Source organism: Betta splendens, chromosome 8 (genome assembly GCF_900634795.4).
Source record: "Betta splendens chromosome 8, fBetSpl5.4, whole genome shotgun sequence".
Lineage (NCBI taxonomy): Eukaryota > Metazoa > Chordata > Actinopteri > Anabantiformes > Osphronemidae > Betta > Betta splendens.
This window is the reverse complement of record NC_040888.2, coordinates 13,889,272-13,910,952: the sequence shown is the minus strand read 5'-3', so window position 1 is coordinate 13,910,952 and position 21,681 is coordinate 13,889,272. Positions and strand designations below refer to the sequence as shown.

The following is a 21,681-nucleotide window of genomic DNA, read 5'->3' as shown; positions in this document are numbered from 1 at the left end:
CCAACAACTAAACTAGGAATAGAACTCCTTCCTGAATATAAGACAACTGGGATCATTATTCAGTTAGTGGTGGAATTACTGTTTTTCTGTAGTATCTGGATTTACTGCTATTTGTCACTCAGGTCTTGCATTAGAGTTAAATGCTTTCTTTAGATCAGGCAGGTCGTTATAGTAGAGGTTGGCCGTGTTAGAACGTCTTAAACAGGTAAACAACAGTGAACCGAAAACGTCCTAAAACCTTTTATTTAGCTGTTAAAAATCATTATCATCATCATCAAGTCACTGTTCATAGCTTTACAACATATGGTGACAGCATATCAGCAGCAACAGTTTTAGACATTATAACAAAACAGTACCAGAGAATCAATTTATTCTAAATTCAAAATATTTAAGTGATGAGCATGGACACCAGAAGTAAATTAAGACTAACTGGCCTGTGGTCTGAAGCTGGAACCTTTCAAATAAAAGGTCAGGCTACTTTAAAAAACACAATTACTTAATTTATAAAATTAAATTTCCAAAGTAATGAGGAAGACAAAGACATGAACACTTATATTTTTAGTCATTGTTAATACAAAATGAGAACTTATAAACTTATGTGTTATGTCAGATATGTGTATATTGTGTTACTGATTTTTAACTTTAAAGTTATATCACGTCATTTTGTTTCAAATTTTGTTTTTACTTAACTTCTGTTGTAATCAAAATTATTAGTAGGATGAATATTGCTTCTAAATAGCCAGATTGTAAAATCTAATTATGTTAAAGAGTCATGTTTTCCCAAATGTGTCAAGTTGAATTCACCCATCAATCAATTTCATATTGTCAAATGGCAGTTTGGTAACTACTTAGTTCAAATGTCTGCTCTTCTCATCATAAGTGAATAGAATTTCAAAGGCCACCTGCAGATCTCATCAAATGATTAAAAGAAAACAAACATAAGCAGATTAAAAAAAATAAAGAAATATTTGATGGTTGGAAGTCTTACTGCCTGTCTGCAGCTTCATCTTTATAGAACTACATGTAGCCAATGTGTGTACTTATACTGCAAGTGTCTAGTCCTGAGAGATGGGAAGTAATTTTCTCATATACTGTACCTCAGTGCCTGACTTTGATACTTTACTGGAGCATTTGCCTTTTAGATTAGGTTCTGCAGGTCAGCTATAAATTAGAGGAAACTATTTCTCTTTTACTCCACTTCTGATATGTAACTGCTTTAGATACTTTGTAAATTCACCACACAATACAAAAACAGTTTTGTAATGGTAGGCTGTATTTTCACTCATGACATTATTTACATTGTAGCAGTCCAGCAGCAGACTATAATAAGTGAATTATTGTAATTACTCAGAGTTGCTTTATACTGTTTAACTATACTTGATTCTTTGCAAACTAAATGGTTGGATTTTTTTGTGATGCCTTGTTGGACCTGATAATAATAATTATTATTATTATTATTTCTGTAGAAGAAATATAGCTTAGCATTTTTCATTGCATCTTAAGGTATATTTATCAAACTATTTCAGGTTTACATTATTTTTCACGTGTACATTTTACTGCTTCAGGTACCAAATCTATATCTGCATTAGGTCTTTATAATGGAAAGACTCAATGTGCCTAGAGTATAACCCTTATAATATGAATATTCTGAATTCATAGCAAAGCTCCACCTATAAACCACACATTTACTACATTTGGCATATTTTAAAAATTCCTTTGATTTAGCTTAAAGAGCAGCACATGACTGCTAACCCTGTAAATACTAAAAATACAACCATGCAAATGAAAAAATGTACTTGTTTCCCTTCCACAGCTAAACTGTTTATAGGACACTTGGCTAAGATGGACAAAGCTAAGCACCTTATTTTACACCACAATATAAATGTCAACTGACCAAACTAAATTAAAAGCTACTGACCAGACTTAATTTTTGAAAAAGTCGAGTGAAAAAATTAAAACAGAAAACTTTTATTCTAGACTGACATACATTTTTACTGGATCTTTTGTACTGAACAGCTGGAATGCCCTTTTCACCGTAAAACGTTTGACTGCGGCCTCTAATTTGGTTACGACCACTAGATGTCACTGTTTAACCTTGGTATTTATTAAAACGCTGCTCTCGAAAATGTACGAGCAGGAGAATAATGTCAGTAGAAAAACAAAAGTGAAATAAAATTAAGAGATTGTTTTAGTGGTTTAGTTTTAAAATAGATTTTTCTTAATTAGCATCAGCCTAAGCCAAGTTTGCACAGGACAAGCAAGGAATTTGATATGGTCTGACTCCGTCTTTTCTCTACTACTACTACTACTGCTGCTGCTACTGCTGCTACTACTACTTTCTACTTTCTGGAGTCCTTACTTTATGTGAGTTCACCTCACATCTTGTGGGAAGCACCTGCTAGAGGGAGGAACAGTTAGCAGCAGTGATACCGACAGCCCGTTTACTGAGTCTGGGGAGCTTTTTCAGCTTTGTAAACAGATTCACCATACCTTCAGCTGTTGGCAACGTAACATACAACCAACATGATAAACTAGAAAGATAACCTGTAAGGGCTACACATGTGAACCTGATGCTCTGTTCAGACTTTAACCAGTTCTTTGTTCATCTTTGTGCATCTCAAATTAAAAACACAAAAGCTGAGAGGCTGAGTGACATCGGATCAGGCCAGGTAAAAGCTCTGTGTCCTAGTTGCCTTCATAAAGAAAATATGTATAAAATATTTACAGGCTTTTTATATTTATAAAATCTCTTTATGGAACATGAAGATTGATTACCCAGTATAATCCAATGAGCTAGCCTATTATGTCATCGTATCAATTTATCTTATTCATTTGTATTTTTCTGCAAACTGGCAAAGTTGTTGTTTGTTTGTCAAACCTGCACACTCTAATACATTTTTTAGTTTTCATAAGTCAGTATTAAATAATTTATGTCACTACGCTGCAGATGCTCAGTCGATCACCTCGCTAGATGAACACGTGTCATTGCATATAATGTGTGTTACATCTCATCAGTTAATTGAAAACAGCGGCTCAAAAAACTTCCTTCTTCCGTCCACTTCCTAAATTACGCCACACGTTTACAGCGATGTCGAATAAAACGTTCCCATCATTGCTTTAGCTAAGTCAGAAAAAATCAATATTAACCCCGAAAGCTGTGTGCGTCAGGCCTGTTGCGAACTTCTGTGACTGAAGCGTTTGAAAGGTTATCTTCATATGAAACATCATTGCGTCAAGGAGGATTTCTGCGATGAACAAAACACGTTTTCAGCAAATACAAAACTCCCCCAAATCACAACAAAGAAGCTTCAACTCTGCTGTTACTGCTAAAGTAGAATCACAACTCGAGCGCTTTGTACTCACAGTTCACATCAGTTCAGTTCAGTTCGGTTCGGTTCGGTTCGTTTCGGTTCGGTTCGGTGCCCGTGCCGCTGCTGGTGCTGGTGCTGTCTTTCTTTCTTTTCTTTCTTTCTCTGTCCTTCCACCAGCTGCTTTATACTCCAGGCATCGCATTCTAGCTGTTTCTAGACGTTTCAGAAGAGTTACCTAGTCAAGTCAAAGCCCGAGAGGAGAAGAAGTTCCGTTTAAGACTTTCGAAATAAAAGTGAAACCTGCATTTGGCTTTAAATATATTTTGGAAAGCTTATGTTTCTATCTTATTTTGAAAGAAAATATGTTTAAGACCTGTGTAACACGCACACTCTATCCTTTTTATTTTAGCTGAAGTGACCAATCAGAGCAGGGTGCGCATCCTCATGCTGGATGGAGTATTAGTCAGTCCTCTACCCTGCAACAGAAACTTCTAGAACACAGAAACTTCTACATTTCATTGTAATCAGCAGTTAAACACATCATCCTTTTTGTGGTCATTGGTTCATAGTGTTGTGTTCACTCTAAACTCGACTTTTACATGCATTCAGATGATCCTCATGACCTGTTATTACACTATCTAGTATTTTGAGCTAGTACCCACCACATTAAATGGACTCATCCTGCCCAGTTTAATAAGGCTGTAATACGTATAACTATAAATCAGTTTCTTCATAATGGCAAGCCACACTGGGAACCAGTTTGGAACACTGGGCACATGTGTTACGACTGAAAACTACAGCTCTATTATTTCAATAATGAAAGAATGTGACCCAGAGACGTCTCGCGTAAAATGTCCTAAACTTAGCACACCTACGCTAAAAACCTCTTAAATATATGTTTTCAAGTTTATCATCTGAATGTTGTGTAGTTGTTTAGGATGACTCTATACTGGAAGCAATGGATCAGCAGGACCGACCTGTTACTTGATTGGATTTATAACTGTGTGACTCTAAACTAAGAACACTACTGTTATGATTGTAGATAGATTATTAATCACTTGACAACAAACATGAGTTTAGTATTATTACTGTTGGGCATAGCTTGGGCATATACAGAATTAATATAATGTATAGGGATACATATTATGCAAAGTGATACAGTAGATTCACTTCTGCCAAATGCTTTGTCCTCCTCCATATAAAACGAGGTGACTGGAATGAACAGAGGAGCATTCACTGTAATCATGTGATTACAATAAACAGCAACACAGCAGCACAAATACTGCCAGTCACTATACTGTAACAAATGATTAATGCCTCAATACTTTGGAAACAGGAAATAATAATGGGCTTTAATTATGCAATTAAACACATTGCAATACCAATAGAACAGGATCCCACACACCCACTTGATAAACATTTACTGTAGCTCCACTGACCTCCGTCCGCCCGCAGACACAAGGTTCTGAGTTGTAGGAGAGCATGCTTTGGACGAAGCCTAATCCCCTCAGTCATCACTTCACAGAATCAAAGACCCAGATGAACTATACTGTTTTTGCTGTCGTCTATTGTCTTCATTGTTATTATTGTCCCTTCTGTTATGATCGTGGGCGGCATGGTGGAGCCTCACATCGGAAAAGGTCCTAGGTTCGATCCTTGGGTTTTGCATCTTCTCCCTGTGTTTGTATGAATTCTCTCAGGTTCTCTGGTTTCCTCCCATGGTCCAAAGACAGGCAGTGTGCAGCCCCGTCATCAGCAAGTTGTATCAGGGAGGAATGCCCACTGGTAGTTGTAGAGGGCAGGCACGAGGAGGCGCTGAGGGCCCCACTATCGAAGAGGTCAACTGAACTGGCTCTTCCTGTGGACTCACATCAATGAGACTGTGTTGATGATTAACTGAAACGTTATACGTTTGCTCATATTATGCTATAGTTCAGCCCTAAAGAAACGGTTTACATGTTTTTGTTTTTATGTGAATGTCCTTTAAATTTCCACAGATTTAAGAATGTTGATTTAAAGAACAGTATTGTGGCTGTTTGTGTCTCTGCTATTGATTCAGATTGTAATGTATGTCTAACCTATTTAAATATGTAAATACACGTTTCTTTTGTGCCATGTTGAAGACTTTAATAAAGCTATTTTATTAAGAAATCTTCTCGGTATTTTGTGGCTGTTTAACCATTAACACACACACTCACACCCACAGGCAATGTAAAGGAACCAATCAACCTGACTGCCTGTCTTTGGACCATGGGAGGTGTCGTGTCCGACACTAAAGCCTTTAAATTTTGTATTCCAATCTGACTGAGCTTTTTATAAATCCAATAGGTGTAAATTCTCCTTTATTGAGATAATAAAATTCTAAATATGTAAATTCCAGAGATTAAATGGTAAATCCCAAAAAGAAGAAAAATGAACTAAAATGCACAATAGTAAGGTTCCAGAAAATGAGTAACTTCCCAAAGAGGTGAAGAAATAAAACTCCCAAAGTGTGGAAAATAAACTAAGTCCAAAGCAAGATCCTAAAAATTTTCTAAGTCCCAGTAGCCAGATCCCAAAATTATTCTAAGTCCCAACCGCAGGGTCTCAAAAAATGACTAAGTCCAGAGCAATAAGATCCAGGGTCGACAAAGCGTTTATTCCACAGAAAAGTGACAGAAGACAAGACAGACTGAGGATTTTTGGTCACAACATCACCTTATATACCTGTTGCTCACGGGGGGGGGATTCAGCTCCGCAGACGTTAGATCATCATCTTGACCTTTATGGGTGTTTTTGACCATTATTTTATTATATTTTTACCCAATCATAATCCCAAACAAAGTGAAGACACTTGTTGCTCTGCCCTTTTCTCCCCGGGCGGGGCAGCTCCCCTCCAAACCTTCACTTTCCCAAGGTCAGGTTACTCTAGGTCAGGAGCTTGCAGCAGAAGCTGCACTCCTCCCACCTGCCTTATCTAGGTCAGTAAAACACACTGTAGTTTTAATGGTCTTGGTGCTACTACACTTCTGTTGCATAACAGGGTCTCCTCCTTACACACATGACCCCGTGAGTGCTATTATCCACACCTGCCACAGTGGGTGCTGTTGGGTGCTGTTGTAGTACAGCAGGTGCCATATTATTTTGTAACATTGTCTCCTGGAATCTCAACAGTAATTACTTTATAAACTTTATGAATTTTTACACAACACTTCCCCCCTTTGGTCCTAAAAGGACCATCCATCAGTAACATACATGCAATTCAACAACAAAACATAGGATTATATGTCGGTATGTATGTTGAGACCCTGCGGTTGGGACTTAGAATAATTTTGGGATCTGGCTACTGGGACTTAGAATAATTTTAGGATCTTGCTTTGGACTTAGTTTATTTTCCACACTTTGGGAGTTTTATCTCTTCACCTCTTTGGGAAGTTACTAATTTTCTGGAAACTTACTACTGTGCATTTAGTTAGGATTTAGTTAGGATTTATAAAAAGCTCAGTCAGATTGGAATACAAAATTTAAAGGCTTTAGTGTCGCACACGACATTTTGGCGAGCCAGCCAGGAGGATCGGCCCGTGTCTGAGGCGGCGGACTGGGGGAGAGACGGCGAAGCTCAGGGGCCCCAATCCACCATTAAGGTGAGCTAAATTTTCTTTTATTTATCTAATTTATGAGTCGAGCTGTCTACTCCTTCCAGCCCAAGGCCAACAGATAGTGTGGGCCTTTCCGAAATAACCTAGAAATAAAATAAAACATTAAAACATATTTTTTTTAGAGAACAAGCAGTGTACTCCAGGATCGACAGGCATTTATAGGTGTTTGTCTGTGTTTTTGTGTGCAACTAACAATTTATGTTGTTTGTCTGTATAAGTTTTAACTAACCACTCGTAGCGTCCTTATCTATGTGTGTGTAACCGAGTGTGCCCGGGAGTGAATGGGAGTGTGTGAGGCCCAGTGCTATGCTAAAGACGCTAAGTTAATTCGTCATAAAAGAAAGTAAAAAAGAAAGGGTATGGAGAATAGTGATGGATAAGTTTGAAAAGTGCTTGTTTAATGTTGTGATTGCCATTTGGTTAGGGCTGTGTTTTGCCTGTTTAGGAGGAATAATTTGGTGTTTTGTAAAATACGGAAAGTGAGTGAGAGCATTTGAAGGGTGTTTAGAAAGAATAAAAAATAGAAAGGAGACGAATAACGAAGCGAAGTGTGAATGCAAACCCAGTGAAGGGTAGAGAAGTTTAGATAAGGAAAAGAGCTCATTAGGACCCGCGCCGGACAGGGGGGTCAAGAGGCGAGTCTGAATAGAAATCACTGTGCCCTCTCAGGAGTGATACAGACTTCGAAGCCTAAAGGCTCAAGTGTGACTACACGCCACCGTGCCCTCTCAGGGGTGGTACACACTGGTTTTAGCCTTGAAGTACAGCGCCTGGTTCAGGGCTGGAAATAGTAGCTACAGATAACAGAAAACAGAAAACCCTAAAAAAAAAAAGGGCCTTGTATATGTGTACAAAAAATTATAATAGTCCGTAGTAACAAGCATATAAAAGGGTGGTGTGAAGTAATCGAGGGTATATTACTGTAAATAATAATAAGAAAGTCAACGATAACTATAATAATTATACTATCACTAATAATAATAATTGTAATAATCATAATAATAATTGTAATAATAATAGTAACTATAATATATATGACATATATATAATATAATATATAATATATATATACAATAACAGTAAATATATAGTAGTTAATAAAAGTATTAATAGTAATACGTAACTAAAGTAAAAGTAAAAAGTAAAATAGTATAATATACTATAGTATATATAAAAAAGAAATAGTAACAATAATTGATAATATTGAGGTGCAAAAGTTGGGTACACTGAAGAACACCATAGATTGTGCTGACCATCTTATTTGTCTCTAAAAAGTTAAATAGCGTAAAATTAAGAACAAAACAGCACCATTAGTGTAAAGTAATTAGAAAAGCCACAAGTCTGCTGAAATAAGCAAATTGGAGAAAAGTCTGAAAACAGTTGATTACAGTCACGGGTCTGGGGTGTCGCGCTAACGCTCTGAGAAGGGCAATGGGAGCCGTCAGTAGTAAACAACGAGATACTTTAACCCCAGTGGAACTGATAATGCTGAAACATCCCACAAAGAAACGTAAAATCCAGCAGTGCATGAACAGATGGAACAGGATGACATCGGGGAGTGCAAAGTGGCCCGTTCAAGGCACGGAGGAATGTTTTTACTGATACACGAGGTATCAGGAGGAGCGCGTTATTTAGAATTGGTAAATAAGCTATGTCTGTGCAGCATAAAGTAACTTATTTAAGGCTGTAAAAAAACATTCACAGACAAAAGCAGTGAAATATTAAAAAAAAAACAATTTCTTTAGTACTTTCTATTAATCAGTCGAGGTTGATAACCAGATTTGCTTCTATATGTCAAATCTTGCCAGAGTTTGATAGTTAGACAGAGTATAATGAGCAACTGAAACAAGGCCGAATGCTCCCATACTAACAGTGTTTTCGAGTACTGATATCTCAGATCAAGTTTTGTCCATTTTTTAAACTTTGTAGTTCATCCTCAGTGTTGAATCATAAAAGTAAGCAGAAGTAGCACCTCAACGTAGGGAACCTGTCGCTGTTGGGGAAACCAACATGTTTTGTTTAACTGTGGCAGACGCCGTCGACCTCAGAAGCCAGCCTGAGACGCCCTTCAGTCGAACGCCTGCCTGATTTGACAGGAGCTGCACAGAGTCCTTCAGAAGAGCACATTGTGACGCCGCCGTCTACTGTTGAAACGGCCGCCCTGAGTGAGGGCCTATACCTGGGAGCAGGGAGGATTTCTGTTGTAGTTTACCATGAAACATGCCTAGTAGTTTTGATTGTATTGTACATTGATTTTTTTAAATTAATTAAACCAGGGTTGGGAAACCATTAAGCCAGGATGACAACTGGTGTAAATGGAAAATAACCAATACTCTGTTGATCTGTTTGGGAATAGAAAATACAAACATACGTATACCCTGCATGATAGTCTCAAGGTACCTTCATTCGGGAGAATTATATTTAGTTATTTGCTGATTTGTTTTTTTTTTGTTTCGATGTTGTACTTGAATTATTTTACTTTGGTCAACACATTTATTATATAGAATAATTCTATTTGTTTGAAAATAACTAAACAAGGTGCAGAAGTGTTTGATGGATACATTCCTCCACATACAGAAACAGCATCATATCTAACAGCAGTGGTAAAGGGCCGTGGTAACTTGTATGAAAATATCTTTAAATAGCATTGCTCAAAATTAATGTTGAATTTTTTGGTCTTGTGAGTCAAACCACTCATTAAACCGAGCGGCCGGCCACATCTGTGCCACTTGCAATAAAGAGTTCAAGAACAGCTAAACAACTGCGGCGGCACCAGTCGGGGGCACACGGCATCAAAATGAAGGACCGAGCAGTCGCCGAGAAGGAGGAAGGAGGGAAGGGAGCGCGAGTGGAGAAGCAGACAGTTCCCTTTCGCTCTCACCTCACCCTACCTCCACAGCTTCTCTCTCTCCTCTGTCCCTGCTCCGGAAGACCCTCCCAGAGCCTGGTCAGGCACGCCAACCAAGAGAGCCAAGTGGTCTCTGTGTCTATCCCCCGGAAACTGTAACATGGCTGCACCGCCTCAACCCACCAAGAAGCTGTTGTTGTTGTGGATCCATGGAGCAGGTGGGTTCATGAGAGAGAGAGTCATTGTGTTTAAAATGTATGGAGGGAGTTGATGTGGCAGCCGGACCCTGGCATCGTCTGAGGGCGTTTTCCTGGTTCACCACTAGTATGCCTGTGTTTGGATATTTTTCCACTTCTGTCATCTTGGTACCAATATTAACTCCAGAGCTACACTTCATTTAAAGGAGTGGTTTTACTTACTAGCAGCAACACAAGCTCAGAGTGGACAAGATGATTCCAAGTCTTGCCTTGCCTATTCACCAACCTGAAACACACAAAGGTATCCCTAACTGAAAGCGTCTACTTTGCTTGATAGAGCCCAACAACTCTAATCCCAGCACTAACCAGGTGAGGAAGAACCACGCCGCGAAGCCTGTGGAAAGGCCTTCAGAGACGTCTACCACCTAACCCGCCACCGACTGTCCCCCTCAGACGAGAAGCCCTACTCCTGCCCCATCGCCAGCAGCGCTTCAAGAGGAAAGAAGATGAGTTATCATGTCCGCTCACATCAAGCGGCGTGGAGAAGAACCCTTCACATCTGTCCTCACTGCGCCGAAAGCCGTCCTTTCCAGGTAGCAACCCAGATACGCAAAGAATGTAGCAAGTTCTCTTCTAATCTGGGGTCATGCCACAGAACATCTTCTCTTGTTTACAAGACCCCTCAACCGTGGTGTGTTACTAGTAAAACATAATGGAGTAAATACATACAAGTACATAGCCATATTTGACTAGTATTTTAGTATAAGGAGTAGAGGACAAGATCTTTTATGATTTGTATAAAAAACTGTGTGCTGTGTTTTTCTGGTTTTAGGCCAGACCACCTCAACAGTCACGTCCGACAGGTGCACCACCGAGAGCGTTCAAGTGCACGGGTAAAAACTTCATCTGTCTGTTAGCATAAGATGGATTGTGAAACGACAGAGCCTAAACATTGTAAGATGATAGCGATTGTGCATTATGATAGACCAAGTTTTGAATAGCCCTCAAATGAAGAAAGCCATTTACCTTTTAATCGGGAGTGTGGTTGTGTATGAAAATATGGAAAGATGAAAGTCCCATTTAAAACTATTAGAGGTGGCCACAAGTAAAGGTCAGTTTAATTGTTTTTGCTGGGCAATTAAAAGTACATTTCTCATAATATAACTACATACATAGATTTTGTTTCCTGGTATTTACATATAAAAACATGACTGACAATGTTTCTTAGTATCCAGGGTTTTCAGTGATAACAAGACTTCATGATATGGCCTATTGCTGTTACTGCATATTGGATTTTAGCACCAGTACTTGCATTTTTAAAATTGGATGAACTGATACAGTTCATTGAGCACCTAATTCTTTAAGGACTGCTTGAAATAGTAGATTGACGCATGATACTCACTTTATTGTTGCATTTCTTGTTATCTTAGATATGCACTGTATCATGCTTGGCTGCCGCTTTCCACAGACTGTGCACCTCAGCGTTTCCACACGCGATCGCCTCGTGCCCACCTGATCCGTCATGAGGAGAAGGTTACGTTACATCTGGGGGAAGCTGCTGTCTGGCTTACATCACCGACCACATGAGGGTCCACAACCAGTCGCAAGCACCACGCTGCCACCTTGCAAACCGCAGTAAGAGTGAGGAGGAAAAACGGAAAAACACAACTATTCAAAACAATTCAAATTTGCACAGCATTTGTTTTGTTCAACTTTCAGTCCTCTTAGCTTTTTAGCTTACCTTGTACTGCCTGGACAAACAGCATATTTAACGTCTTAAATTGGTTATGAATTACTATTAACAAGTTTAAAGAAATAAAAAAATTATACTAATTAGTATACAAACCAACAGTATTTTAATCTGTGTTTCAGGCTTTACCACCCTCACCTACCTGCGGGTTCATGCTCAGAAACACCATGGCCAGGAGTGGAAGAAAGCGGAGGGGCCGGGGCGGATTTGGGGGCACGGGGCCGGTGGGGTGTTGCTCTGCCAGCTGTGTGGGGTGCAATAAGAAAACGGGCCACACAGCTTCAGGGTCACATGGGAACCCACGCCAATCAGGGTGACGGCAACCCCGACCGACTAAGCGCAGGCCCCGTGGGCACCACCAGCGTGGCTGTCACTGTGTCAGTACTAGCACCAGTGGACTGCTGGGAACTGACTGGACTCCAGTATCACCCCCAGCCCCACAGCTAGCATGTGGGAGGGAGGGGGTTGCGGGGGTGGGAGTGGGTGGGGAATGGAGGCCGGGGGTGTAGGTGAAGGTTAATTAAACAAGAGATACCTGGAGAAGTGGCATGGAAAGATATGCGCCAAAACAGGTGGTGAGAGCTATTTATCTGCATGTAGTATAACAGAAATATGTGATTGATGGTTTACAGTAAATAGACAGGAAAATAACGACAATTGATGTGATGATGTTTTTCAGTTAGGGATATTCATAACAGACTGACACCAGTGGGCCACGGACCAGGAGACTTGCTGTGGAATCCTCAGTGCTGACCCATGGCCACATGAGGACAGCAGACTTTTGTTTTCTGCTCTGTCAGTAGATAAAACCCACTAACAGTTCTCCAATAGGACAAAACATGTTATTGTCATGTGGCAACACTCAGATACAACCTAAAGGTAAAAGCCAGAAGACTTACCATCACGTCATGTTCGATTTATAACTGACTTGCACAGACTGTTATGATTTTGTAAAGCCTTTGCTGTTTTTACATCATATTACATTATATTCCCTGTTACAGATGTTTGTTTGTTTATGATGACCTTAAGACCTTATAGAACGTGACTTATCTCAGTTGTCCCCTAATTATTACAAACCATTGGTCTCCAGTTTGCCTTTGTCAGATACTATAGACTATGGACTCCTAACAGGACATGGGCACAGCAGTTTCAGATGGGCCATCATACAGTGACACACCTTGTACAGCTGATAAAGGCAACCAATAGTTGTGTAATTTCCCCTGAACATTGAATGTGCATAACTTCTCTGCTTCATATGATTTGTTCTTACTCTGGATGCTGGTTTGTAATTCTAACAATTGCCATGTAATTTGTAGCGTACCTTGGTGACACATTTTCTGTGGCTGTGCATATGATTGTACTTGATGCATAGTGGCATAGCGCCTTGTTACTACTGTATTAAAAGGCGTAAAATGCATGTGTGGATTCAAGTTAAAATCATCTTCATGGTTGTCTTGGTGATTGCTGGTGGTACAAACTTATCCAAAACAAGAGTGGAACGTAACCAGGTACCATGACCATTTACTCAGTACTGCTTGGAAGTTTAATGGTATGGCAACATCCTCCAGTTGTACTGTAACCCCTGACCATTGGGGATAACGCATTAGTAATGTTGAGACAAAAGTTTAGAACTTGCCTTTTCTGTGGAGGATGAACTCCTAGGAAGAGGTCTGTAGTTTATTATTTGTACAGACTGCAAAGCCGCCATGGTATTGTACTCATAAAAACATAGTCGTCAGAGTTTAATTATATTGTTATAAATAGACTTGTTATTTGGATGTGGATTTGGTAGTGTGTGCATGAAACGATTATAAGGTCCTTTGTCCGATGTTGAATATATCTGTATAAGTTTAGTAACTTCATACACGAATGGAGAACAATCAGTACGGCGATTGTCGTCCTTTTTAAGTATAACGATAAATATGTTTGGGAGCTTGGTTTTCCTTGTGGACTAATAATGTGATCTGAGAACATATTTATTTTGATTTTGATTTTAGTGGATCTCATTTTCATCATGCGGATCTGTGGAGGATCAAGCTACAACCCTGCCAGCACTGATGCCACGTTGTCCGTGGTGGCTGGGTCCTGCTAGGTCGTGTTAGCATTATTTACACAGCGGACTGAAAAAGCGTCGACACTACCCCCACCCCCGGCTTCTGGCTGCCTCACTACTTGACAAGCTACCAGTGCTAGACTGCGGTCAAGTGAGCCGTCGTTCGTTCATCCGTCGTTCAGCCAGCCGCGCTTCAGAAACGTCTTGCGCCGTATTACGCGCTTACAGCAGAGCACAAAACACACGCTCGGCGCGAATTTCTCTTTTCAATAGCGACACGTTCTGGTCTGTTCAAATATTGAAAAATACGAAACAAAATATTGCATATATAGAGAAAAACTGTCGGCTAATAAAAGATTGTAACTTTTACTGTTAAAATTAGCAGTTATTAGTATTTAAAACTACCGTGTCATACTGTTGAAACTTTTTATAATTAATACTTAACTTGGTGCATAGTTCCAGGCTCAGACACTTCCCCTGTTCTTCTACTAGAGATGTACTATTACCCCACAAAGATCTGTATATTTTTACTGTATAGTTTTGGATTCTTAGATTCAAAACATACCATGTCATACATGTATACAGTCAACTTTAATGATCAATAACTTGACTTTGGTGCATAGTTCAAAGGCTCAGACCACTTCCCTTGTTTCTACTAGAAGTGTACTATAACCACACAAAGATCGTGTATTTTTACTGTATAGTTTGGATTTATTATGTATTCAAAACTACCAAGTCATACTGTAACGTGATGGGCCGTATAGTCAACTTTAATTCGTTAAATACATTCAGACTTGGTGCATAGTTCCCAGGCTCAGCCACTTTCTCCCTTGTTTACTAGAGGTGTACTATTACCCACAAAGATCTGTAATTTTACATGTATAGTTTTGGATTTATTAGTATTCAAAATACCATGTCATACTGAATACAGTCAAACTTTGACATAATAACTTGACTTGGTGCATAGGTTCAGGCTCAGACCAACTTTGCCCCTTGTTCTACTAGAGTGTACTATCACCCCACAAGACTTCCTGATTTTTACTGTATAGTTTGGATTTAGCAGTACTGAGAAAGTACTATGTCATAATGAATACAGTACAATTTTATAATCAATAACTTGACTTTGGTGCATAGTTCCAGGCCAGACCCCAGTTCCTTTGTCTACTAGAAGGTTACTATCACCACACAAGGATTCTGTATTTTCTGTATAGTTTGGATATGTAGATCAAAACTACCAGTCATACTGTAATACAGTCAACTTTGATCATTAATAACTGGACTTTGGTGCATAGTTCACGGCTCAGACCACTTTCCCCTTGTCTAATAGATGTGTACTATATCTACCCCACAAAATTCATGTATTTTTACTGTATAGTTTAGGATTTAGCAGTACTTGAATGTACATGTCATACTGTAATACAGTCAACTTTGATAATCAATAAATTGAATTGGGTGCATAGTTCCAGGGCTCAGATCCACTTTCCCTGTGCTACTAAAAGTGTACTATCACCACACAAAGATTCTTGTATTTTATTGTTATAGTTTTGGAGTTTCTAGGATTCAAAACTACAGTAATACTGTAACGTAGTGGGCCGTTATAGTCAACTTAATGATCAATGAACTTGACTTGGTGCATAGTTCCAGGCCCAGACCACTTTCCCTTTGTTCTACTAGAAGTGTACTATCACCACACAAAGATTGTGATTTTTTACGATAGTTTAGGATTTATTAGATTCAAAACTTCAGGTCATACTGTAATACTCTATGGGACTTATATTCAACTATGATGATGAATAACTTGACTTTAGTGATAATTCCAGGCCCAGATTATGTCACTTTCATATAAAAAACGTGAGTGAGGCTAGTAAGCAACACAACATTAATTAAATCCTTTTATACCTACTGTTAGGACGCCAAGTGTGACTTTTAATATTGAAACTAAATGTTTATTGTTTAATGTAAAGTCATTGAACAGTCAAAAACTGAATATTTATGTGTGAAAATACATTAACGTGGTGGAGGAGTTTGGTGCTGAATGACCCCAGGAGCTATGTTGTCGGGGGCTAAATGTCTCCCAAGGCAACAGGTCCTGGGCTGGGCTGAACTGAGGGAAGTGTCCGAGAGAGGGAAGTTTGGAGTTTGCTTTAGACTGTTGCCCCCGCGACCCGCCCCAAGAAAAAAGCAGTTGTGAAAATGGATGGATACGAAATCGTTATTTGTTCTCATTAAACCATTTCCCATGTCTGAAGTTGTTTTTATCAAGTTATTGCCGTCGTCTGTTCTACACATTGTAAATCTAGTTTTGAACACTAAAGTAAATACAAAATGTATATAACCAATATTCAGGATTAGATTTAATGAATATTCGCTCGTACAATACAGACTTAAAACCCATAAAAGAAAGTTACACCACTACACTGTTTGTAGTGAGTACTTATTGGTTTTTGCTTGACTGTAAGGGCCATATTTCAGCATAACATGGTTACTCTAAAATCCTAAAACTATACAGTTAAAGTACACAGATCTTGTATTGATTATCAAAGTGTGACTGTATTACAGGATGACTAGTACTTTCAAGTACTGCTAAATCTAAACTGTAACAGTAAAAAACATGAATTTTTGTGGGGTGATAGTCACTATCTAGTGAGAACAAGGGGGAAGTGGTGCTGGGCCTGGAACTATGCACCAAAGTCAAGTTATGATCATTAAAGTTGACTATACGGCCTATAAAGTTACAGTATGAATGGTAGTTTTGAATACTAATAAATCACAAAATATACAGTACAGTACACTTAGATCATTTGTGGGGTGATAGTACATCTCTAGTAGATCAGGGGAAATGTGGTTCAGCATGGAACTAGTGCACCAAAGTCAAGTTATTAATGATCAAAGTTGACTGTAACAGTATGACATGGTAGTTTTGAATACTAATAAATCCAAAACTATCAGTAAAAATATACAGATCTTTGGGGGTATAGTACATCTCTAGTAGAACAAGGGGAAAGTGGTCTGAGTCTGGAAAATATGCACACCAATAAGTTAAGTATTAATTTAAAGTTTTCACAGTATGACATGGTAGTTTTAAATACGGAATAAATGCTAAATTTTACAGTAAAAGTATCAAGATCTTTATTAGGCGACAGTTTTTCTATATATGCAATAGTTTGTTTGTGATTTTCATTCATATTTTTGGAAAGCAGACCAGACGGTCGCTATGAAAAGAGAAAGTCGCGACGAGCGTGTTTTGTGCTTGCTGTAAAGCGGTAATACGGGCGCAAGAGCGTTTCTGACGCGGGCTGGTGAACGACGGATGAAAGAACGACGGCTCACTGACCGCAGTCAGGCTAGCCTCTAGCGGTCGCTGAAAACGCGACCTAACCTAGTCTGTTTGACTAATAGCGCTGAGCTGCTGGATGGAGACTCCACACGGAAAACTCACGAGACTGCCTTCATGGGACCGCTCGTCGGTGGATTATGTGACACGATGGCAGCTAGCGAGCAATCTAAGGCTAGCTGCAGCTAGTGGTAGACTAATCAAACCCGCTGCCCCAAGGATGGGGGCAGCAGCTCCTGGACGTAGCAATTCAACTCGGCTTTTCCCTTTAAAATCCGTTTGAAGCAGTTCATCACTGGTTTATCCGAGCTTGATTTGTAAGTTCGTTTTAATCATTTATCACAGGGAAACATTTCTGTGATGTATGTAGGTCACTATTACCGAACCGATGATACTATGTGGGTCCACAGGACATTGTTGGGTTACGTATTAGCTGCAACAGCTGGTTAGCAATATAGCTAGCTAGCGAACACTTCTGTGAGTTCAACGAATATTTAAAGCTTTGTATATTTTAATCAGTGATCCAGCGTTTTTCGGGTTATGGGAAAAGGAGTCGGCTAATTCGTTTTTTTCAGTTTGGAACCGTCTTTACTCACATTAGCTAGCCAGATACCGGTAGCTGAATGAACAGAGCGACTGCGCTAACCAGGTTAATGCAGCTGTCGCTACAAACAAAGGTAGCTTAGCTCGCTGATTAAAAACATTTGAGTTTTAAAAACCATTGATTGGGTGAAGAGAAGAGTCGCAGCCTGACTCATTTGCGGTTTCACTACCACATGCTTTATTCTTTTATTGTTTTTCAACACGTTGGGTTAAATAGTCGCGCTTCTGTCTGGTGCGTGGATTATACGTTGACACCATTATTTGGCTTTTCTTTATTTCTCGACAGCGAGGTGTCTGTTACATCGATGCATCTGATGCTTCAGTCTTACCCTATATGCACACACAGGGGAACTAAAGGGCCATGCTGAGTGGTGAGAAGCAGTGTTTCCTCTCGCATAACGGCCAGCCGTAGCTCGGTGCCGCTCAGAAGAAGTGGACTCTATCGGGGATGGCATTTCACGGCGCAGGCCGGCAAACTGTTTGTGGAGAGTTGTTTCCGGGCTCCGAGCTGGGCACAAGTATTTTTGTGTCAAACTCTTCTGGCGGAACCCTCTTCTACGGGCCTCAGCGCCAATCGTGCCTAACCGGACCCATGCCACAGCCGGGACCCCTCGTCACCCCACAGCCCTCGGAGGAAGAGCACCGTGTGCGGCGCGCGCAGCGGTGCCTCAGCCTCTACAGCAAACACCGGCCAGCGAGGTCCCCAGCCCGCAGAGATGGAGACCGGACCGACCCATAGGTTATGGCGCATTCGGTGTCGTCTGGTACGTGCAACAAGACCAAGGCCTGAACCTGTGATGTGCGAGTTTTTACTGTCGCTTACAAATAGTTGGTGCTCTGATCGTAAAGATATCATTCCGTTTGGGTCATTGCACATTAAACGCTGCAAACCATCTTCACTATGTAATCTCGCACCTGAACTTGAAAAAATATGGAACCTAATCTGATATGAAGTATTTAAACGGTGGCTGTCACTTAGAGTGGGTTTTAAATGCATAAACACGTGGAGAAGAGCTAGAGAGATAGATGAGGTTTCTGATTCGTTTTCACCAAACTCTACAACCCCCAATGCTTGCAAAGTTGATTTTTTATACATTTGGAAACATTTGCCTTCTGAACGACCAAAAATCGTTTTGCCCTAAATTGATGAATCACTTTTGTTTCATATTTAATCTACTTGGATTCTTGTACAAGGCATGCTACAAAAGTCACAACAAAGCTCTTACAGGAAATCTGATTTAAGCCATCATATGGACGCCGACCATCTCTTACAGGTCAGTATACCGATCCCAGTGACGGTCGGGTAAGTGGCTTTGAAGAAGATGCCTAATGTCTTCCAGAACTGGTGTCCGTAAAAGGGTCTCAGAGAGCTGAGGATGCTGTGCTTCTTCAAACATGACAGGTAGGTAGAAACGAAACATGACGATATCTGTAAGGACTATGGAGCAAAGGTGGCAATGTGGCATTTAAACACATCAAGGCAGTTATAAAGGGGACTTAAAGGATGATAAGTGTGTGGTTTTTTTTTTCTCGGGTAAGAAGGTGTTGTCGGCTCTGGACATCTTGCAACTCTCACAAATTGACTGCTTTGAGGAAATGTATCCTTTTTGTTGATAAACTGAATCAGCAGTCATAGATTCAACATTTGTTAATATAACACTAAATGCACTTCCTAGTATTCCCTTTCCCTTCCATACATTCAAACCCTCCTGTTTCATGTCCCAGTTTCTTCTTTGACTGTCCGTACGTCATGCTTTTTTTTTTTGATTCGCTTATTAGGGTTGTTCGGGTCTAAATCCAGCTCATCACTGCAGTCGTGAGCCCACGTTCAATACTTGATATTTAATGTGGTAGTTGAGGTGAGGACTGGTTTAAAAAGGAAAAAGCATTAACACTTGTTGTTGAGCAAACCGTGTCCAGTTCACAGCTACTGAAAATGACACGTGTCTCGAGAGGGCACGTGTTTATGTGGGTGAGGTCAGTCCACGGGCGAGATTTTATTCCCTGTGACAAGCCGCCCGCAGCTACGTGATCACAGAACTGAGCAGGCGACTTCCACAAGTGATGTCGTCTCACAGCCTCTCACCACTGACCCACATCAAGTCTGTCTCTATTCAGATCCTCGCAGGTGGTGAGGGCTACTTGCAGGGACTCATGTGTTGTGATTGTAACAACATTGTTTAGCAAGACAAAAAAAGTGTTCTGGAAAAGTGAGTTTTCTTAACAAATAACCATTACACGTCTGTCATCGCTCGGGTTTGAAGTACCTGCACTCTGCTGGCATTCTGCCAGGGACATCAACCTGGAAACCTGCTGGTCAAAACAGAACCGTGCTTAAGTAAGTTTGTCTTTGTGTTGGTCCCCCAGACCAAAAGTGCAACACAATGATTGTCAACATTTTTCGGGTCGTGTTAGATTTGTGATTTTGGCTGGCACGGTGGAGGAGCCCGCCCATCAGTCACATGACACCAGGAGGTGGTAACGCAGTACTACAGAGCACCTGAGGTGCTGATGGGCTGCCGGCACTTACGGGCTCAGCGATTGACTTTGGTCAGTTGGCGCCAGTTTTTGAAGAACTGGCTGGGACGCGCATCCTCTTTCAAAGCTCAGAGCCGATTCAGCAGGTGGGGTTGTCAAGGGAACACAGCTCAAATTTTACTTCAGGGAAGTTTACTTCTAACACACTGTTCAGTATGATCTATATACCTGTTTATTCTATCCTTATGGTGAAGGATGCAGTTAGGTCAGATTTCCAGTTACAAGGAGAAATGCAGTTTCTGATTTCTGTTATAGATTGAGTCAGAAAAGATGTATTAGGTGTTCCACAAGTCCAACAAACAACAATTTCTAGGAGATAAAACTGTAACCCTTGATGATGTTCTTCGTTAAAACTGGATGTCCTAAGAATTATAGTAGATGATCGTGAAGAGTTATTTAGGAACAGTGGTCTACAAGTGTACAGGTCTGGAACCACAGAACCACATATGTTTAACTGGCTGTGATGGAAAGAAAACATCATGGTTGTTCACTGTATCGCTTTCTATAACATTGTCTCTGCTTGAGCTGGATTGATCACAGATTGCTAGGAGGAACTCCTCCTCTGTTCAGCCCTGGGTCGGCCGGTGAAGGTGTATGAGCCCAATCCTGAGGGCGGCGCCGCACAACCGGTGACGTGGACTATCATGATATGCTCTCTCCAGCAGCCACAAGGTTGGCCCAGTCTACCTCAGAAGAAATGTTCAGATCTAAATTGTTGCTATAGAGCCCAACATTAAAAAGTCTGTCAATTACATGACTGCAATATTAACACTTTTTGTTTACAGTTCAGAAAACAGTATGTGAATATCCTCACCACAGAAGTGGTTAAAGGAGTTTGCTGGAACAGTGTTCCGCAGTGAACAAGACAGAACAGAGTAGAACAATATATGTGAGAAATTTCAAGGCCCTGGACTGTTCAGTTATTTGCTGTTGTCACATTTATAGTCTTGGCAGCCTGAAAGGAACATACCCTATACAGAGCAGAGAGTGGGACTGCACGAATGACCAACGTTAATGAGTTTTGGCAGTCGACAAGTGTTCTTGTGTCAAAAACATACATGCATTAAAACCTTACAGTGTTAAACTAGTTGCATCAGCCGCAAGTCTTCGACATGGTGAGAAGAATCATGACTTTGACAAACCTCATCAAAAAGAAAAAAGCTCAGACAAACTATGAAGTGCATTTTTCCTTGTCTCTTGTTCCTTCCTCAGCCGTCGTCGTGTCTGTGCTCTACATGCATATCTGACGGGAGCCACACCGAGGCTGTGCACCTGCTCTGTGGATGCTGGTCTTTGTCCGGAAACGAAATTTGCTCTTGTCACTGTTGATGGTGAAAGCGGTGTTGTTAGATAGATAAGGTACAACTTAATGAGGGTAAAACAGAACCACAAAGGATGTGTGTGTCTGT

General features: G+C 40.3%; 1 long non-coding RNA gene and 2 pseudogenes across 1 annotated transcript; 2 read left to right on the top strand and 1 right to left on the bottom strand.

Annotated features, from left to right (window-relative positions):
• Positions 1-225: 225 nt before the first annotated feature.
• LOC129604485 (uncharacterized) lies at positions 226-3,559 on the bottom strand. Its single transcript, XR_008695402.1, has 2 exons — positions 3,364-3,559; positions 226-3,245 (listed from the first exon to the last, which is right to left on the bottom strand). It is a non-coding gene; the product is annotated as an uncharacterized LOC129604485 (long non-coding RNA).
• A 5,400-nt stretch (positions 3,560-8,959) lies between these two features.
• On the top strand, positions 8,960-12,191 carry LOC114860920 (myc-associated zinc finger protein-like; annotated as a pseudogene).
• A 5,991-nt stretch (positions 12,192-18,182) lies between these two features.
• LOC114860919 (serine/threonine-protein kinase NLK2-like) lies at positions 18,183-21,132 on the top strand (annotated as a pseudogene).
• Positions 21,133-21,681: the final 549 nt, after the last annotated feature.